The sequence below is a fragment of the Centroberyx gerrardi genome, chromosome 13 (genome assembly GCF_048128805.1).
Source record: "Centroberyx gerrardi isolate f3 chromosome 13, fCenGer3.hap1.cur.20231027, whole genome shotgun sequence".
In the NCBI taxonomy this organism is placed as follows: Eukaryota; Metazoa; Chordata; class Actinopteri; order Beryciformes; family Berycidae; genus Centroberyx; species Centroberyx gerrardi.
In genome coordinates, this window is record NC_136009.1 from 2,753,817 (window position 1) to 2,759,816 (window position 6,000).

The window sequence follows — 6,000 nt, forward strand, 5'->3', positions numbered from 1 at the left end:
GTACCGCACGTTCATGCACGCGCACATGTATGTGCTTATGCACCATAGGCGTTTTCATCAGGACGGGGGACAATTATTTCAGCGCTTAGCACACCTAGTGACTGCACCTTTCAACACCATGGACAGCGCCTCAGCAAACAAAAAATGATGTTTTGTCTCCAAAAATCCACCAAAACATAGTTTATTTGAAATGATCTTTTATGTCGGCATTTCCACCGTGCACGACCGAAAATGTACTCTTGCAGTGTGTGCGGAACGCAGCATTTTCGTTGCCGGCTACTTCACGAAGAAAAGAGTAAGCCTTCTGGAGGTCTTTAGAAAAGACCGACTTTCTCTTTGGCACGACAGCTAACCGTTAGCGTACTGACAGATTCTGTCAGACAGAGCCACAAGCGTCATAGGCTAGCAACAACCTTGACAACGACACATTGATTGATTGACACACATACAGACAAATCAGTGTTGAATTCAGACGCGTGGTGCATTGTTGATGTTTTTTGATTGGGTTAGGTAATAATGAGCGGGACAGAACATGATAAATGTCTATGTAAGCGCTGAAAACAAGTATAATACTATTATTATTATTTTAATTGTGGTGAAAACCAGGACAATTTGGTAGTGAATGTTGAAAACCGGGACATTTTAGTGTTTTACAGATATTTGTCGGGACTCGGGACACCCATCTTGAAACCGGGACAATCCCAGACAAACCGGGACGTCTGGTCACCGTAATCTTTGGTCACACATATTAGCCACCACGCTTGCAAAGCTATTCCTTTGCAACAGTGAGGGAGCGCCGTTTGATGATTGACTCACTGACCTGAATTTGGCTCCTGATGCACTGGTCTTGTGCATGGGAAAAACCTCCTTACAAGTTTATTCCACTGTTCAGTTATGGCAATTTCACATTACCTCTTACATACAAATGTGTCTTCTTTCTGCAGAGGGAGGGAACAAGTGGTGAGTCCCCTTTGCGACACAACCACTAAGGGACTCAAAGGGTCGCCAAAGTCAGCAAGTTTCCAATTCTACTGGTAGTAGCTTTAAACGAATAGTTCACCCGAAAATGAAAATTCAGTCATTATCTACTCACCTCCATGCCAGTAGAAAATCAGGTAAAGTTTGTTAGTCCATACAACAGTCCTGGAGCTTGCCAGCTGAAGTTGCAGGGGACCTGTCTTCAGACTTCAAAAAATAATGGAAAATAACTATAAAATGGGTCCATGCAGCTCTTCCAGGATAATCCAAGTCTCTTGAAGCCAAAAGATCCTATAGTGACTTGAAAAGACCGACATTTACACCATTATTTAGCTGAAATCGACACTCTAGCTGTTGTTTTCAAAATACGTCACGTTTGTGCGCACCCCGGCCTCAATAGGTAAGACTAGCTCCAATTACCAGAAACAAGACTTCCGGTTTGGCCGTTTAGCCTTCAAAATAAAAGCGCAAGATTTTAATAGGTAGAAATACTGTTTTAAACCAATTCCTTTGTATTTAATCGTCAAATTCAATAAATGAGCACCCATATTAATGAAAAATGCCATAATATGTGCCATTTTAACCAGAAACGCTGCATGTATTACACTATGCAGAATACATACAGAACAGAGACTAAAGTGGACATCAAACATTAAGCCATTTTATGCTTATTTTCCGTTATTTTTTGAAGTCTGAAGACAAGACCCCAGCAACTTCAGTTGTTTTGGAGAACATTGCAATGTACTTCAGCTGGCAAGCTCCAGGGCTGTTGTATGGACTAACAAACTTTATCCAATTTTCTATTGGCATGGGGGTGAGTAGTTAACGACTGAATTTTCAGTTTTGGGTGAACTATTCCTTTAAATTGAATTAATTTGAATACTCAGTCCTCACAATACTGGACACTGATTGGCCGACGACACCAGCTCCTGTAATTCAAATGAGGTAAGCCTGCTGAGTGGATGCTTTCTAGTTCAAATGCAGCAAGCTGGCCTGATTGGAAGGATTCCAGTAATTCTTTAGTGAGGGGAGCCAATCAGGACCAAATCCAGTTGTGATGTTGACTGGAGTTAGTCTGAAACTGTCTGGAAAAAGGGTGGATTTTTCAAAATGTAATAACTTTAAATTTAACCCCTGAAACAAAATCAAATTTTAACAATGTCCTCATTAGACATCTCTAATCACATACTGTGCGTATTCTACAGATATTTGATATTGATATAATTCCTATAATATGGGACCTGTAAACGCCTAGTGGAACATTGGCCAACTAAGCTATTTTTTCTGTCTTTGTTACTAGAGTGCATGTATATTTATGTAGGCGTAGTATAGTTTGTGAGGTGTGTGTGTGTGTGTGTGTGTGTGTGTGTGTGTGTGTTTGAGTGTATGTGCTTGCATGTCTAGTTGTGAGTTGTATGTGTGCACATTCTTTTCTGCAAGAGCTGGGTTCAATTCACTTTCATCTGAATTAATTGAAGAGGGCTTCCTTAAAAACTGAATTACTGAAAACCTTTGGCACAAGAAGGTTCTCATCTCCAAACTATATATAAAAAAAAAAAAGGGGGAGCAGTGCACTGAAATGAATTTCCCATGTATGTTTTAATTTAATCAAATTAAAAGCTTACTGACCACAACTCTGCTTTCTGCTCATATATTTCATTTCAGGGTAAGCACTAATTGAATTTTCCACCACTGGTGAGCTCTCAAACTGTCTGAGCCGAGAAAATCATATAGAGACTCAGTTATAATTAACCAGGCTGTTCCTCATTCTACCATGGATGGGTGGTCAGGCTTTCATCTTCTCTGCCGGGCTAGTGGTGGGAGTTCACCGACACACTTTCTGTATCGCTTTCATCTACTCTCTGACTGAAGGTACAGCCGCTATATATGGATATGTGATTTTATAAGGGATTTTTAGCGCTCATCTTTGCAGTGAACTACTCTTACATGTACATATGTGTAAATGCACGATCAAAGCAAGGGTGCGGCAGAAAATTTGAATTTATTACAAAGCAGGATATTTCCCTAGAATGGATAGTATTCATGGCGCTTGACTTTAAATTCCAACACAAAAAAATTGCATGGAAATTGTGCATAAAATTGCCAGCAGGGCAGACATTACTCTAAGAAGAGCCATGCCAGGGGGAATAAAAACAATTGTCACTCATTGAGAATCCTCATCAACAGTGTCAGTCCTAAAAAGATAATGGTAAAAACTCTGCTGGACACTGATGCAAGTTTCTTTCATCAGCTGCCTTAGAGCCCCAGTCAGCATTAAAGGGAATATCCCTTTCCAAAACAGAATCCGCACATCTTATTAACATTATCGTGGAAGGTACAGTCTAAATTTGTCAGCATGAGCAACTAAGTCTGCACCAAGCCTCTTTTAGCAATGTCAGGAAGAGACAAATTCAAGAGCTGAGTGAGTGAGTGAGTGGGAGTTTAACTTTTAGAGAACTTTTGGCAGTACTGCGGGTAATTTTATGGGATATGGGTACATTTTCTGGCTGATAGCACAACTCGCTACAACTTAGCGATACTCATTTGGAAAACTCAAATAACATTTCTGAGTCCATAAAGTCAGTCTCCAGTTCATCGAGTATGTTTACATGCACATTAATAATTCCATGTTAACCTGATTAAGGACATGTTTTTGTGATTGTCATGTCTGATATCTGATTATCTTAACTGGAATGAGGCCGTAATTAGAGTAAGCAGAACCCAGTTAACACACCTAGATTTCTGCTCAATCTTTGCATTTATTGGGACATCTCACATTGGGACACTTCATTGAATGTACTATGTTTTTCATTATCCATTTTGATCTAAAGGCTTATGCTTAAATGCTTGAAAATTGTTTCTTAGACAAATATAAATAGTGAAGTTGATGCCTATGTATGAATCTCTTTCCAAAGCCTTTGCCTTTCCATCAAGGCAAAGGGCGGCTACTTTAAAGAATCTAAAATATAACAGTTAGACAGTTTTGATTTGTTTAACACTTTTTTGGTCACTGCATAATTCCATCTGTGTTATTTCATAGTTTGATGTCTTTACTATTATTCTAAAATTTGGAAAATAGTAAAAATAAAGAATAATGTGGTGTGTCCAAACTTTTGACAGGCAATGTATGTAAACGCAATCAAAATATTGCTTATTACTGGGAGTAATACGCTGATTACTCCCAGTAATTGGGGTATCATTGTCAGTGAAGCAGCTCCATGTTTTGTTTCTTTATAACATCACAGATTGGAGTTTCATTGCATGTAGCTCTGGGAGAGAATTGCTCATGTTCACAAATCAGATAATCGGGGTAACACATGAAACGGTCAATAGGTTGGAGTTAGGAGTAGGTTGGAGTCTTGACCCCTCCTCCACTCCAAAAGCCCATTCCCACACGCACAGCACTCACCACCAGCATATATTACCTGTGGCTGAGCAGTGGTGTCAAGGGTCAATTAGTAATTTAATATCATGTTTTGTCATGTTACTATACACTTTAGTGATTCATGTAGTAACCTATCACACTGTTTGAATACGTCTGATGTGATATCAAACCTTATGGAGCTCAGATCTGCTGCTGTGGCAAAGATACAATATTAGTGGCCATATTACTGTATATGAAGTCAAGTTTATTTTATTTAAAGTAGGCTACATTTAAACTGACCATTATTGACCAAGGTGCGGTACAAAGTAGGGTTAAGGGTTTTTAAAGTCCAGTGCTGATACTAATATTTTGTACTATTATTCAATATCTTTGCATTCAGGATTTTACTCTTGTCAGCAGAGCCGGTCCGTCCTAATAAGCGACGGTTGGATGGATGATGATGACTGATGCTGTAGGCGGCTGTGTGGTGCAGCATTTTAAACTCCTTCATTCCTGACACACTACACTAGGGTTAATATGCTGAAGGCAGCTATTACTTACCAGCTGAGCGAAACACAATGTAATGTTTTAGCTGAGGTTTGATCCACGATTTGTGCGGCACCATTGTGACAGTAATGACAGGGCAAAGAAATATTTCTGCCGTTTAACCGGCATGTGGTGTGAGAGGAACAAATACTTTTCAACCCACCGAACTACAACTTCTTCTCGCAAAACGAACTGGAGGGTTGCAAGACTCAAGAAAAACCTGGATTTCTTGCTGTGGACCAAGCCGCAACACACAAGAAAAAGTAACCCGATTCATACAGAGCAGAGGACTGCCTGAAAAACAACAATAAAGTAAGAGATGTATCAGTGCTGTGCTGTTCTGCTGTGCAGTCTGCTGTGTTGCTTATGTTTATGTTGAGTAACTGCTGTGATTTGATTTGCCTGTTGATTGCCTGCATTTGCATACCTGCCAACACTCCCTATTTTTAACCCTTTCTCCCGCTGTGCTCCCAATTGGTAATTTCTCCCGTTAATCTCCCGATTTCATAGTGATACAAATCAAATGGGTGTTTCTCAGTTTATGTGTGGGATATGTGTCGTAGTCCCTGGCAACCCAACCCAGAGGCAGAGGTGAGCATGCGCAAACGACCCTGCCTGATGTGTGTCACTCGTCACTGCACTCGCTCAAGCCCACCGCTCAGTTTGCCGCTGAAAATGGATGAAACAGGCCCCAAGAAGAAGAAATACGCTTCCAAATTTCAGTCCACTTGGTGCGAGACCTTCCCCTTTCTAACCGTTAGCCACATCAGCAAACTTGTAGATGTACTAGCTATTTACTAGCTATTTTGTATAAACCAAGTGACTAATCTAGAAATATCGACACTGACACTGACTGAATGCTTGCTTGTCGGGTATAGAAACAGATTTTTTCTTAGTTACTGGAAAATGGAAATGGAAACTACCATGGTAAACAAACAAACTAGTTTGGTAGGGTCCTATTTGATATTTTAAGTGCTTTTTTTTACATTTCATACTGCATTTCATTCTGTTATTTCTAGATTGGATTACATAGGCTATTAATCTCTGTGAGAGGTCACGAATGCAAGTATATTGTACAATAATGTACAATAAATGTACAAAACGCACCAGAA